The 14,066-nt window shown below is 57.3% G+C and overlaps 1 protein-coding gene across 1 annotated transcript in view; it reads left to right on the top strand.

Moving 5' to 3' along the window:
- Positions 1–14,066, top strand: part of SHANK2 (SH3 and multiple ankyrin repeat domains 2) — a 490,038-nt gene that overhangs the window by 233,878 nt on the left and 242,094 nt on the right.

Below are 14,066 nucleotides of genomic sequence, written 5' to 3'. Positions count from 1 at the left end.
CTACAGAGAAAGGCCGAGTTTCACAGCAAGGATTCCTCTGTGTCATCGAAAGAGGTTGATTCAATTCCTCTGGGCTTTGTCCAAACCAGAAATAGGTTGCAAGACAGTGCGGAAGCATTTAGTTAAGGGGCTGTTCAGTACACGTTCCAGAAAACTTGGATCGTTGGTTTCAGCTTCGGAAAAGGGCTTTCGTGGGTTGAGTGAGTCCTGCAGCCTGGTTATATCCGTCTCTCGTGTGGACGTCATGAATGGGCAGCTCGCCTTTCCTGAAAGGCCCTCCGTGCCCCCCCCCCCCCCCCCCCGTAGAACCACACAGTTTGATGTTTCGATGAAAACCACTCTGGAGAGGTTGGGGCTCGCGACGGAAAATCATTTCCCTGTCTCTCAGAACTCCAGATATAGCCTTTGCTGCAAACCGTGTTGAAATCAATTGCCAAAACATTGACTTGAGTAAAACGTTGAGAGGTGATCGCTGGTGTAAAATGGTGTGGGGCACAGATCTGCTGGCTGCTGGGGAGAGCGAAGCATTAGCCGTCATCCGCGAGGAGCCGGGGCCGCGTGTGCTCTGCCGGCCCTTGGCCGAGTCCCGGGCACGTCGCACACACGTCCGAAGCAGCCGCGTTTGCTCTGCGGCCAGTGGCTTGGCTGCGCCCATCGTGCGGGCCGGTGGCCCCCGTCCCGAGCAGCTTCCCAGCCCACGTGCTCCCCAGGGAGCCCCTGCCCCGGGGCCAGCGCGGCCGGGAAACGAGGCGTTCTGAGGACACGTGCTCTGGAAAGCGCGGTGGTGTCTCCCGATCCGCCGGGTCCCCCGACACGTGGCTGGCTTTGCAGCCGCTCGGGGACACCCAGCTCTCCAAGAACTTTGGTTTCAGAGGGCCGTCTGTTTGCGCTAAGCTTCCCACTGTTCGGTCTCTGCTCGGGTTCCAACACCGGGTGGGGGGGATCGCGACGTTCGCCGTATTGTAGGGGTGTTGAGGTAGGAGGCAGCCTGACCTTAAGCTTGGAAGGTGAGGCTGCCACATGCTCCAGTGGGGAAGGCGGCTGGGAGGGGCAGCCGCCAGCCGCTGGGGGGGGCTGGCTTTCCCGGGGGTGGTGATGCATCCACCGAGCCCCTGGTACCAGCCGGACCTCCAGGCAGTGCCTACGGCCCCCGGCCCACCCGCATCCTGTCCTGCAAATGGCCCGCCCAGCCCCTCTGGTCTGTGAAGGGCAAGACCACGGCCTACGAGCGCGACTCCCCTTCCAGGAGGCCGAATGCCCCCATCCTCCCGGTCTAACTTCCCTCCTGACGGGGAGGGGAATCCAGCCGTCCTCCCCTCTCTTGCTCCTTCCCTGCCCACCTGCCAGCGCTGCCCCGCTTCGCCTGGATAAGATGCCCACAGGGCGGGTGGGGGCCGTGCAGCGTGTCCAGGCCGGTGGTCCCTCTGGAACGGCTTCCCGGGGGCTGTGTGTGTGTGTTTACCGCGGGGAAGCTGTCGGGTGTGGTGGACGTTCCTAGAAGGAAGCTCCTTGCTCCCGCAAGGCTCTGCAGGTTGGTGTCCTTTTGATAAAGCCGTGTTCTCTGCCCAGGCCGATGCCCAGCCTGACGTTCAACACCCTGGGGCTCCAGCCAATCCTGGGGGTTGCGCGCGGGGCCTGGAGAACTTTGGAAGCGGGTCCCTGACTCCCGCACGACCGCTCCAGACCCTGGACCGGCGGCACCCCGTGCAGGCACCCTGTGCACGTTTCCTGAGCCCCCCTGGCCCGGACCGCTTGCGGGGCTGAGCCCGAGACTAAACACGGGTCACGTTGTCTGTAAGGATCTTAGCAGCTGGAGCAAATTGCACTGTAACAGATTACCACAGACACCGCAACTTCATTATCTTGTGGGTCCGGAGGTGAGGAGTCTGGGGTGGGTCTCACGGGGCCACAGTCCCAGCATCAGCAGGGCCGCCGGCCTTTTCCAGAAGCTCGAGGGGAGAACGCACCTCCCTGTTTTCTCCAGGTTCTGGAGGCCACGGCGTGCTTGGCTTGTGGCCCCTCCGGCCAGCCTCGGAGTGTGGGCCAGGCCCCTTACCCCGCATTTCTCTGACCCTCTCCTGCCTCTTCCCCACCTTAGGATGTGTGTGGTCAGATTGGGCCCCCCCGGGTCGTTCAGGCGAGGGTAAGCTGATTTGCAGCTTCCTTCTCCCTTTTCCACGCAAGGTCACTACTCACAGGTGCCGGGGATTAAGGCTGGAGTGTCTCTGGGGGCCCCCCTGTGCCCACCGAGGATGGGGAATTATGAGCCCAGTAGCTGTGCTGTGACTTAGGCTATGGTTCGGAGGGGGAAGGCATCCTGTCACCTGGGATGGAGGGCGGTGGCACGGAGAGCAGGATCTGAGCTGGATTTGGGGGCCGGGAGGTTCTGATGCGACTCCCGCCGCGTCCCGTGTGCCCTGGGCTTTCTGAGCTCGTGACTTAGCACGATGGGTCCTTTTTCACAGATTTCTTTTATGGAGGTATGATTTACGTGCAGCGAAACGCAGCGGGTGTAAGCGTAGTTCCGTGCGTTTTGACAAATGTGTATCCCTGTCTGTGACCGCACTTGGGGTACATTTTCACGACCCAGCACATTCTCTTCTGGGGGCTTTCTGGCCGCCCCAGCCCCTCCCCCATCAGGGTTCTGCCAGCAGAGGCCGGTATAACCGGTTGAACCTCACAGAGACGGGTACCCTGTGGCAGGCACTTCTGGGCTAGGCTCCTGGCAGCCGAGCGCTCTCACGTTCAGCCACGCCGCTGCAGGGACCACGGTCCGTCCGTTCTCGTCACCGAGGCATACTCTGTGCCATACTTTCTTTGTCCGTGCTCCCAGCAACGGGCATTTGGGTTGCTTCTCGGTTTGGGCTCATAGGGAGGTTTCTGCACGCGCCTTTCTCTGGACACATGTTCCCCTCCCCCAGGGAAATCTCTGGCTGTGCACTTGCCAGGTCACAAGACAGGAGCACGTGTCACTTTATAGGAGACATCCAGACGGCCCTCCCCGCTGCCCTGCCTCTCGGTGCTCCGCCAAGTGAGGGCTCCGTGGCCCCACTTTGCCGACGCGTGCGCCGACCTGTCTCCGCACTGCGGCTGTTCTGTGGGTGCGGAGGGCACCACACTGCCTGTGCCACACGGCAGGTGCCACACAGCGTTCTTGTGCGTAAGCGTCTCCCGTGCGCTTGCCCACAACAGTCAGCGTCTTCTAAAGTATCAGGGTGTGTCTTTGTCCGTTTTTATATAACTTTTTAAAATATTTATTTATTTATTTATTTTGAGAGAGAGAGAGAGAGAGAGAGAGAGAGAGAAAGCAAGTGTGCAAGCGGGAGAGGGGCAGAGAGAGAGAGAGAGGGAGAGAGAGAATCCCGGGCGGGCTCCACACTCACCACAGAGCCCGACGTGGGGCTGGAACTCGCAAACGCAAGATCGTGACCTGAGCCGAGGTCGGAGGCTCCGCCGGCTGAGCCCCCGGGCGCCCTGTCTTTGTCCAGTTTTCACTGCTCTGCCTCCTGGTCCTGGTTTCCTTTGTGTTCTCTGCTGTCAGCCCTCCGTCACGTACGTGTTGCCGGTACTTTTCAGAGCCTAGGACTTGACTTTTCGTTTTCTAGCTGCGTCTTTAAGGAATGGGAAGTTTTTAAAATTTTAAATGAAGTCCCACTTAGTGATTGTTTTCTTTCATTATTAGCCCTTTTTGTAGCCCCTCCCCACCCCCCAGCCCTGCCATTGTTACATATGGACAGCGAGCTGACCTGGAATATACACGGAATCCAGACACGGTACAAAGTACTTTGCACAAGTTTCCACCCCACAGGCTCGTTCTGTACAAAGTCAGTCTGGTTTGGGGAGTTCTGTCCCTTTGGGGAGCCCCGCATCTCTTTGTTGTAAAGTGAGTATTTAGCCCGCAAATCCCGCTCACACGCGCTGAACGAAATAGGTGAACGATTCAAGGAACCCACGACATGCGAAGGCCGCTCAGGGCACCTTATGCCTGAGCTCGACCGACTAATTTCCCGTCACCCAGCGACAAACGTTAGGAGCTGCTGGCAGCCATCAGCAGAGTGACGTGGTGGCCCCAGGACCTTGGCTGGTTCGCTGAGACACCTTTGGCTCAGTGCCGTGGAGAGGTCGGTAGCTGTATCTTCAACGTGGGAAGTGCTTGCTCTTCTGAAGCTTGGTTCTTATTTCTTAGGACTGTGTGTTTCTGCCACGTCGAAGTTTCCAATAAGCTTTCCTTTGTGGTGTCTCATCCAGCCCGAGGAGTAAGGAATCATCCTCCCCGACGTACATAAAAACACCGTCATCTCAGCACACAGGAGCGCACCGGGAGGGGATCACCAGGCTGGGCCGTGACCTGTTCTTTGGAACTCCTAGCGCCCTGCCCTGTGGTACCCTGCCTGGCAGAGCGGCAGGGAGACCCTGGAGTTACATGCATGTCCCTCCCCCGTGCTTCTGGGGTGCAGGCTTCTTAAGGATGGGGACTCGTCGGCAGATGCGTTAGGTGGGGTGATGTCCGCTGCCATAATGAGCCCGTAACTTCGGCGGCTTGATGTGTCTTTTCTGCCCGGCTGTGGCCTCATCACTCTCAAGGGCCGTAGGGGCCTCTGGCTCAGAAGGAACGTATGCCACTGCCTCTCTGTTCCCAGTGTCAAGGCCCAGCCATGTGACCTGGAGGCCACAGGGCTCGGCCGTGCGGTCCCCTGCCGGGAGCCACCGCTGGCGACCGACCCCTCCGTGGGATAGACAGAGGTTCGTGGCTATGGGCGGACACAGACACATGTACATGTTAAGAGAGGCCCTTTAAGGAATTGGCTCAGGCGGTTGTGGGGGCTGGCAAGTGTGGGATCCGCGGGGCAGCTGGCAGGCTAGAGCCGCGGGCAGGAGCTCAGGCGGCAGTCTTGAGGCAAAGTGTCTTCATGGAGCCTGTTCTGCTGTTCGCCGATGGGAGGGGCCTCACCCACACCGGCGAGGAAAGTCTCCTTTACTCAGAGAGCTGGTTGCAGGTGCCGGGAACTGTGCCTACAGAACGCCTTCCCAGCAGCCCCCGGCCGAGTGCCTGCGGCTGTCTGGGTGCCGCAGTCTGGTCAGGCTGACACCTGAAACTGACCGTCCCCATGACCGGCCCGCACTGTGGATGGAGGGAGGGACGGCGCCTGCCTCGCGGCCCTGCAGGGACCTCGGCGGCCCCTCTGCTTTCCAAGGCGTTGCGTCCCTGTCCCGTAAATCCGGGACGGCGGCGTGGTCCTTTCTCTGCAGAATTGTGCCCATTGAACCACGGTGAGGGATGCCCCCCAGTGACACACGTCCAGTGACAAATGGACAAAATCCATCCAAAATCATCACTTGGAGCCATTGATGAGTCAGTTTATGGAAGGCAGAGGCATGCACACGCGACTTCCAGTGACCCGGCTCATGCATAAACGGGGCTCCCCGCTTGAGGACCCGGCAAGGCCAAGTCACTGCCAGGCAAATGGCGTCTCAGTTGCTGAGATAAAGGACCGGACGGTCTGATGAGAACAGGTGAGAAGGTGGCGTGAATAGCCACTGCCCATCCCTGACCGCAGCCTCCAGAGGCAGCCACGTTCCGGTCGCCCGAAGGCCACAGAGCTGGGCAGTTCAGACCTCAGCTGCAGGACGCCCCGTTCTTAACTCCTGCCTCCCTACCGGGAGTGTACCGGATGAGCCGCCCCGGCACGGTTCGGGGGTGGCACATGCCAAAGTGCTGCCACAGCCCGTCGGGACCCCCGGTAGATGCACCGACCCCCAGGGAGGAGGCCTTGTGGGGTTCCCGGTGGAATGGACTTCCGGAATCCAGTGGTAGATCTCCTGGGTACAGGCTTGCGACCGGATGAAGGGCGGTGAGTGCCTGGCCAGGGCTAGCTGTGCCCTCCCCGGTTGCACTTCTAGGGGGTGGGATAAAGCTGTGTTTAGGAGTTGGCCCCGTTAGAAGATTCTAGAAGCTATCCATAAGAACAAGGTCTGGACCAGAAAGTCGGAACACTGCTGAAGAATCGGATGTGCGACGCGTCCCGTCTGCCTCTCGGGGAGCACCTCGTAATCACCCTTTGGGGAGGTATCGTGACGATCCCTTTTGTCAACAAGTAAACACCACGGGCCCTTCGTGTCCAGGCTGGGAACTGAACCTGACCGCCCACGTTTCCCGGCTCTCTCTTCGCACCGGACCCGTCTCGTTCCCGCTCCTGCTGGGGACCCTCCTCCCCAGGCGCTCTGCAGCTTACCAGGGTGGTGGCCCCTCACGCAGAAGCCCCCGTCGGCTCAGCATTGACACTGACTCTGGGAGACGTCTCCCGAGGACCTCGGGCACAGGCTCTGAGGGCCGATGACACGGTACTCCCGGGTCTGGGCTCAGACCCTACGGGTGGGCTGGGGCACCACATTGAATAGCAGCTTCCTCCTCCCAGAATCGGCTGTGAGCACGGCTTACGGCTCTGCTCCCTTCACCCTCCTGCTGCATCGGGGCTTGAAACCACGTGTGAATGGGCCCCGGAATCACCCCCTCCTTCCCCTGGAGGGCACTGCCATGTGGCCTCGTCACCTTCAGCAAACGCTCTGGTCGGGGCTGAGCCAGAACGTGAACGTGACCTCGTGGTTTGCCGAACGTTTGTGAGCATTCACGAGTGGCTCGTGGCTTCCCTCCTTTGAGATTTCTTGTGTCTCTGCACGCTGATAAGAAGGGAGATGAGGAGGAGGGAGGGGAACCTCCTCCATGATGGCGCTGGACTAGGGGCCTGTCTGCCTGGTGCATCCTCGTGGCCCGATGCTCGTCTACACCTAGGATCCCTCTGTATTCTCTGGGCGGCTGTGTTCAGCTCACCCAGCATCTCCCAAGATTGTGCTGGGACCGGTCACAACTGCTCGCTGCAGGGCTGGGCAGGGTTTGCTCCGGCCCTTCTGGAGAACACGTCCGGACCCCTGAGAGCCCTTCACCTGTCAGCTCAGCTTTTGCAGGTGATGTCCGTGACCTTCACGGTATGCTCAGGAGGTGGGGACACGGTGGTGTCCCTCCCCCTATTTTACAGGTGAGGGTCAGAGTTGTAAGTGACTCGCTCAGAAAAGCACGCTTAATAAGTGGCCGAGCCAGGACCCAAATGTAGATACGTCCAAGCTGATGGTCTGTTCCATTCATCCTCCAGACTGGAGCGTCTCCAGGGGATCAACCACCCCCTGAGATGTTGAGATTCGGTGGCCAGGAGTGGTTGTGGTAGTTATGGTGGTGATGCCAGTTGGGTCAATGCTGGTGGTGATGTTGTTGACGGTGGTGGCGTGTTGATGGTCGTGGTGGTGATGCTCTTGGTGGTGGCACTGGGGTTGGCATAATGGTGATGCAGTTGATGGTGGTGATGGTAAGGAGGTGACAAAAGGAATGATGATCATCACATCTGAGGGTCCAGCTTGGTGAATTCTGCTCTGGCCACAGGTATCCTTATCCCAGCCTGCCCAGCCTCACCCTCCTTTCTGGAAAGCTCCTGGGTTGCCCTCTTGTTTCCTGAAATTTCACTTCTTTCTTAGGCTCTCCTTTTGGTGGAGACACATCACCGATACTGGGTTCCCTTGACAAGAACCACGTTGCCTTCGTATGTCTGTTTTCAGCTGGTGCTCGCACGGTCTTTGTATTTCTAATGTTTTGCATGAAATACAACAAATAGAGGGGACTTCACAAACCATTCTGTGTCACTTAGTGGACAGCTCCAAAACACCACCCCTGCCCCATGCAACCAGCATCCCGGAAGTCCCCACATGCCCCTTCTCAACGGGACCCTCTCTCCCCACTGCTAACCCCGCCCTGTCTTGCACGCCATTCACCTTCTTATTTTCTGATAGATTTACTTGCTTACTTTAAAAAAAAATGGATGTTTATTTTTGAGAGAGGGAGAGTGCAAGCTGGGGAGGGGCAAAGAGAGAGGGAGACAGAGAATCCCAGGCAGGCTCCATGCTGTCAGCACAGAGCCCGACGTGGGGCTGGAACTCAGAGCTGTGAGATCATGACCTGTGCCGAAGTCGGATGCTTAACCGACTGAGCCACCCGGGCGCCCCACTGCTTTCTTGCTTTGCATCCCTAAACAGCGTGGCTTCATTCTGACCGTTTTTGAACGGTTGATAAGCGGAATCAACCACGTGTGTGTTGTGTTATGTCCAGTTTCTCCCCTGACATCTGTCCGGGATGTCCGGGTCGTGTGAGTGGCTCCGGTGCCCATCTCGCTGTGAGGTTGAACATCTGTGCTTCCGTGGGCGGCCACTTGGGTGGTCACCAGCCCAGGGCTGTCACAGACGGCGTTGCTGTGGACTTGTCTCCTAGCGTAAACAGGTCTGCCCTTCTTTTCCTCACACCCAGGAGGGATGGTGGTCAGGCTTGGGTGCGTCCTCCACTTTTCTAGATGCTTCGGCCGTGTCCTAAGTGGGCATATCAGCCTGTACCTGCTGCTGTAACAAATAGCACAGACAGGGCAGCTTAAACAGCAGACATTTATTTCTCCCAGTTCCAGAGGCCGGAGGTCCAAGGTCGGGGTGCCGGTGTGTCTGGCCTCCTGGCTGGCGCACGGCCGCCTTCTCGCTGTGTCCTCACGTGGTCCGGCTCTCTGGTGCCTCTTCTCGCAAGGGCATCTATCCCATCACGGGGCCCCCACCTCCCTGGCCTCCCCTGACCCAAATTACCTCTCAAATGCCCCACTTCCAAATACCATCCCGTCGGGCGTAGGGCTGTGATAGAGGCACGGGGAGCACGAACCTGTAGTCCCTGGCAGTGGTGCGGCCACATCCTGCCCGCCCTCGCTGGCCGTTCCCACTACTGGTCTGGTGTCCGTGCAGCGGCAACGCGGGATTTCAGTGGGTTTGCCTTATGACTTCCCAGCGTGAGAACCCGTTTTGTACGTCTGTTGGCCACTTACTGGCATTTCTTTTGTGTCAAGTGTCAATTCAGGTCTTTTGGCCAGTTTCCTTTAGAGCGGCTTCTTAGTGATTTGTGGTCACTCTTTACGTATTCTACGAGAGAGCCCTTTGTCAGTGATACATAGCTGCTAACATCTATTCCCAGACTGTGGCTGGGCTTTACACTGGGAGGCCGGGGACCCCCCCCCCCCCGCCTTCCACCTGGCTCTTGGGGTCACCGATTTCCTCCTTAACATGGAGAAGGCAGGCATGGGCACAGGACAGGGCCTCCTGCAGACAGCGCACACCAGCTCGACTGTGACCCCATCACCTCCTTGACACCGTAGCCAATGTGAACGCACCTTCTGCCTATGGCAGGGGATGCTGGCTGCCCGTTTCAAATGGTGATGCGAGGAGCTCCTTGTAGAAATAAATGTATGGGGACGACCACATTGGGAAAACCCTGCCCTGCTGCTTTGGGGTAGCTTAGCAGTGACCCCTTTCCCAGGCAGTCCCCTGAACTCAGTTAGCTAGCTTAACCTAGTGAAAAAGCCCAGGTCATCCGAAGGCCTTCAGGATGACAGGGTGGGGGGTTGCAGATGTGTGCTCGGAGTGGGTGTCGTGGGTCTGTGGACTCGGTCCAGGCAGGAGGCCCATCATGGGACGGTGTGACGCTGGTGCTGTGCCAGCCCCAGGACCGGACATTTCTAATCTCCAAAACAGTTCCATGAGCTGTCATCGCCCCTACCTTGCACGTAAGGAAACAGAGGCCCAGAGACAATGTACAATATGTACAAGGTTGCACAGCCTGTGAGTTGCAGACACAGGATTGGAATCTAGGCCACCCAAGCCAAGGGAGCCTTGGGTTCTTGAGCCCACGGATAGAGAAGCAGCACAGCCCCACCCCCACCCCCCGGAGAAGGCAGGAGCCAGAAGGACAGAAGTTACTGCTCGGTCAACAAGCTGGGGGTCACTTGGGAGAGGAAGAACCCCCACGTTAAAAACAAGCACTCTATTATAAAAACTGAAATTGTCTATGAAAATGCGAATCACTAGGGGCAGAACGGTTTTGTTCTTAAAGCATAGGGTCGTTTTGGGGGCATCACCTAATGAAAGCACAGAGTGAAGCGTTCCTCTAAGACTTGCCGTGCCCCTGGGAAGACTTGGGGTCTCTAGGCCCAGTCTGAGAAAACCCTCATTTGGGGTTCAGCCATCTCTATGCCGGAGGAGGAAGTCTAGGTTGCTGGTTGCTAAGAAGCAAACGCGTGGCTCATGGAAAAGCTGGGGCTGATTTTGAACTTCTAACCCAGGGCCTCTTCCTGCCACATCCCAGATCAGGGGGTGCTCTGTTCACTGTCACTCCTTTAACTGAAGATGACAAGATCCCAGAGCTCCCCCTAATGCTCTCTTCCCCCCAAAAAGGAATTGTTATTGTACGTAATTTAAAAGCCCCCGAGTTCTGTCTGTCTTCAGGCATAGCTGGGTCCGGGTGCTCAAATGATGTCCCCAGGGAGCTTTCCCTCCATTTTCAGGCACTGATGCTTCTATGACGGCGTTGTCCTTTGGCCAGCCCACTTCCCAGGGTGGTCCCTGACAGCTCAGGGCTTATGTGCTCCCGAGAGCCCAAGTCCAGCACGGACAGAACACGTCTTCTCCTGCGTGCTTGGCAAGCGTCAGCGATCGGCCCTGATGGGGTTGACCTGAATCATGTAGTTGCACCCCAGAACCAGTTGCTAGAGCTGGGAGATGAGTTTGCTTAGGGAGCGTGGCTGGCCGGGCCTGGGACAAGAGTGTGGGTGGATGGCCTGCTAAGGGTAGCTGGGGTGCTGTGACCAGCAGCAGGAGGGAGGCAGCCGAGCCTCTGAGGATGTCCGCACACGTCCCTTCAGCAGGGGGGCCCGGGCACCTGGGCTCTTGTAACAGGAGAGGAGACCACTGCCGTGACCTGCTTTCACCCAGCTGGGAGCACTTCCCCGGGAGACAGAGAAGGGGTCGGAGCTGTCACCCCACTTCTCTGGGCGGCTCTGCTGAGAGCCATCGAGACACAGGTGAGTGGAGTCCCGTCATACAACCAAAGTTCCACCTGTCACAGTGCATACGAAGCCGCTGTGAGGCGTGGCTGTTTCTTCCAAAGCAGGATGTATTTTGTTATGTTTAAAATACAGGCGAATGACTCGATTAACACAATTGTCATCTGAAATGTTAATAAGCGACGACAGAGCCGGCTTCCAAAGGAGTTACGAGCTGCTCCCTAACGGAACATAGAGTAAATGTGAGGACTCATCGTCCTGGTCGCCAGTGGTTATGTTTTCGTTAAACAACCGTGGCAGAATCACGCAGGCTTCCCCCTACTTCTTACTTTTACGCCGTCTTATTAAAACACACCCGGAGCCTCGCCTCTCTGGCGTGTGCACGCTACTGTCTCCGAGCAGCTGCCCTGTGTTTTAAATACCCGTTTCCACGTTCGGCCTCGCCCCCGAAATAGAGTTCTGCCAGGTCTGTCTGTAGCTTCCGGTTCTGTCGGGAGGATTCGGTCTCTGGCATTGCTCTGGGTCCCAGGCCCTCCCGCTCCCTCCCCGGCAGCCGCGGCGGCCTGTGCCGGGTCGCCATGGCAACCTGCTGATGCTGGTTCCAGCCCTGCCCTCCTCCGCCACCTTCCCTCCTGCCGCTACAGGACGCGCGTCTGTGTCTGCAGCTCCTTCCACAAAGTCACCCTGTCCAGCAGCCGCCACGGGCCGGGGCTCTGGCCAGAGGGGAGCCGGCGTGGCTCAGACTCTCGCGGGTCAGAGGGACGTGCTTATTTCTACGGTGCCTCACGTGCGTGGATGTTGGTGGGCAGGAAAGAGGTGTCTGTTACCCTGCCAGGTCTGCTGTGACAGAATGTGACGGCCGGGGCAGCTTCAACGGCGGGCATTTCTTTCTCCCAGCTCTGGATCCTGGCAGTCCTAGGTCCGGGTATCAGGACACTGGGTTCCTGGTGAGGACCCTCTTCCCGGCTTGCAGATGGCAAGCTGTGTCCTCACATGGCCTTCTGCTGTGAACGTCCCTATATCCCTTTATCTTCTTAGAGGGACACCGCTCCTGTGGGATTAGGGCCCCACTCTTACGGCCTCACTTAACCCTAACTATATTGCTGAAGGCCCCATCTCCAAATACGGTCACACTGGAGTTAGGGCTTCAACATAGGAGTTGGCCTGAGGGTATATACTTCAGTCCATAACATGCTGAAGAGGGAGAGCCAGGAACTGAGCTCTGTTCCCTGGGGTGCTTCCTGCCACACACAGTCCCTTCCCACCACACAGTCCCATCCCCAGTGGGGCCGTCGTGTCGTCCGTGTCGAGGGCAGTGGTTGTCCTCTCGGTCCTGAGACTCTTATCTGACCAGGCTGCACGCTGATGCCCCAGCATTCAGGAACCTCTTAGGGTCCTTGTTCTGAAGACGGGGCTCAGAGCCAGGGCCACAGAACACACAAACGTCAGAGTCCGTGGCTCTGATGGGCAGCCGTGAGCCTGGAGCCAGAGCCTCACCGTCACCTCGCTGCAGTGTGGCCTTGGGCAAGTTACTTGGCCTCTCTGACCCTGCTCTCCGAGAGAGCAGTGGCAGTGATGTGTTTACCACAGCATTGCTGGGAGGGGGTGGTGAGCCCATCATGGAAGCATCTGGCACAGTCTGGCTCACAGGCAGGCTCACCAAACATTGGCTCTCAGGTTGATATCATCCTGCGTGACATATCTGCAGATAACCACAGAGCGTGGCCCTAAACCCAGCTGTCCGGTGAAGCCAGGGTGTGTGAGAGGGACCTGGGAATCTGTATGTTTCACTGGCTTTCCAGACAGGTGCTTGATGAGCTGGGATCTGAACCCTGAGTTGGAGCAGCTTTAATTGGTGCAAATTCAATTGGTGAGCCAGGGTGGAAGGAGAAGGCCTGCAAGTTTTGGTGTGTAAATGCGTGTTTGTCAGGCCAGTGGATCAGCCCTCGTTGAGGGCAAAGAACTCAGAGGGTACAGCAGCTCACCTTAGTGTCCCCCACATCTAGCATGGTACCTGGAATGTAAGAGATACTGAGGAAGTACTTCCTGGATGCATGGGTGGATGGAAGGATGGATGGATGGATGAGTGGGTGGATGAGTAGATGGGTAGATAGTGGATGGGGAAGTAGATGGATGGATGGGTGGGTGGGTGGAAAGATGGATGAGAGATGGATGAGTAGATGGGTGGATGGGTGGGTGGAGAGATGGATGGATGATGGATGATGGATGGATGGGTAGATGGGTGGATAGTAGATGGGTAAATGGATGGATGGGTGGGGGGGTAGATGGAAAGACAGATAATAGATGGATGGGTAGATGGGTACATGGATGGATCCATGGGTGGATAGATGGATGGGTAGATGGGTGGATGGGTAGATGGGTGGATAGTAGATGGATGGGTAAATGGATGGATGGGTGGGGGGGTAGATGGAAAGACAGATAATAGATGGATGGGTAGATGGGTACATGGATGGATGCATGGGTGGATAGATGGATGGGAAGATGGGTGGATGGGTAGATGGGTGGATAGTAGATGGATGGGTAAATGGATGGATGGGTGGGGGGGTAGATGGAAAGACAGATAATAGATGGATGGGTAGATGGGTACATGGATGGATGCATGGGTGGGTAGATGGATGGGAAGATGGGTGGATAGTAGATGGATGGGTAAATGGATGGATGGGTGGGGGGGGGGTGGAAAGACAGATAATAGATGGATGGGTAGATGGGCCCATGGGTGGTGGTTAGATGGTTGGATGCATGGGTGGATGGAAGGATGGATGGATGGATGAGTGGGTGGATGAATGAATGATTGATGGATGATGGATGGATGAGTAGATGAGTAGATAGTGGATGGGGAGGTACATGGATGGATGGGTGGGTGGGTGGATGGTTGATCGATGGGTGGGTGGAAAGATGGATGATGAATGGATGAGTGGATGGGTGAATGAATGATGGATGATGAATGGATGAGTAGATGAGTAGATAGTGGATGGATAGGTAGATGGACGGATAGGTGGGTGGGTAGAAAGACGGATGAGTAGATGGGTGGATGGGTGGGTGGAGAGATGGATGGATGGATGGGTAGATGGGTGGATAGTAGATGGGTAAATGGATGGATGGGTGGGGGGGTAGGTGGAAAGACAGAGAATAGAT

The sequence above is a fragment of the Panthera leo genome, chromosome D1 (genome assembly GCF_018350215.1).
Source record: "Panthera leo isolate Ple1 chromosome D1, P.leo_Ple1_pat1.1, whole genome shotgun sequence".
NCBI classification, from domain to species: domain Eukaryota; kingdom Metazoa; phylum Chordata; class Mammalia; order Carnivora; family Felidae; genus Panthera; species Panthera leo.
This window is presented reverse-complemented; position numbering and strand designations above follow the sequence as displayed.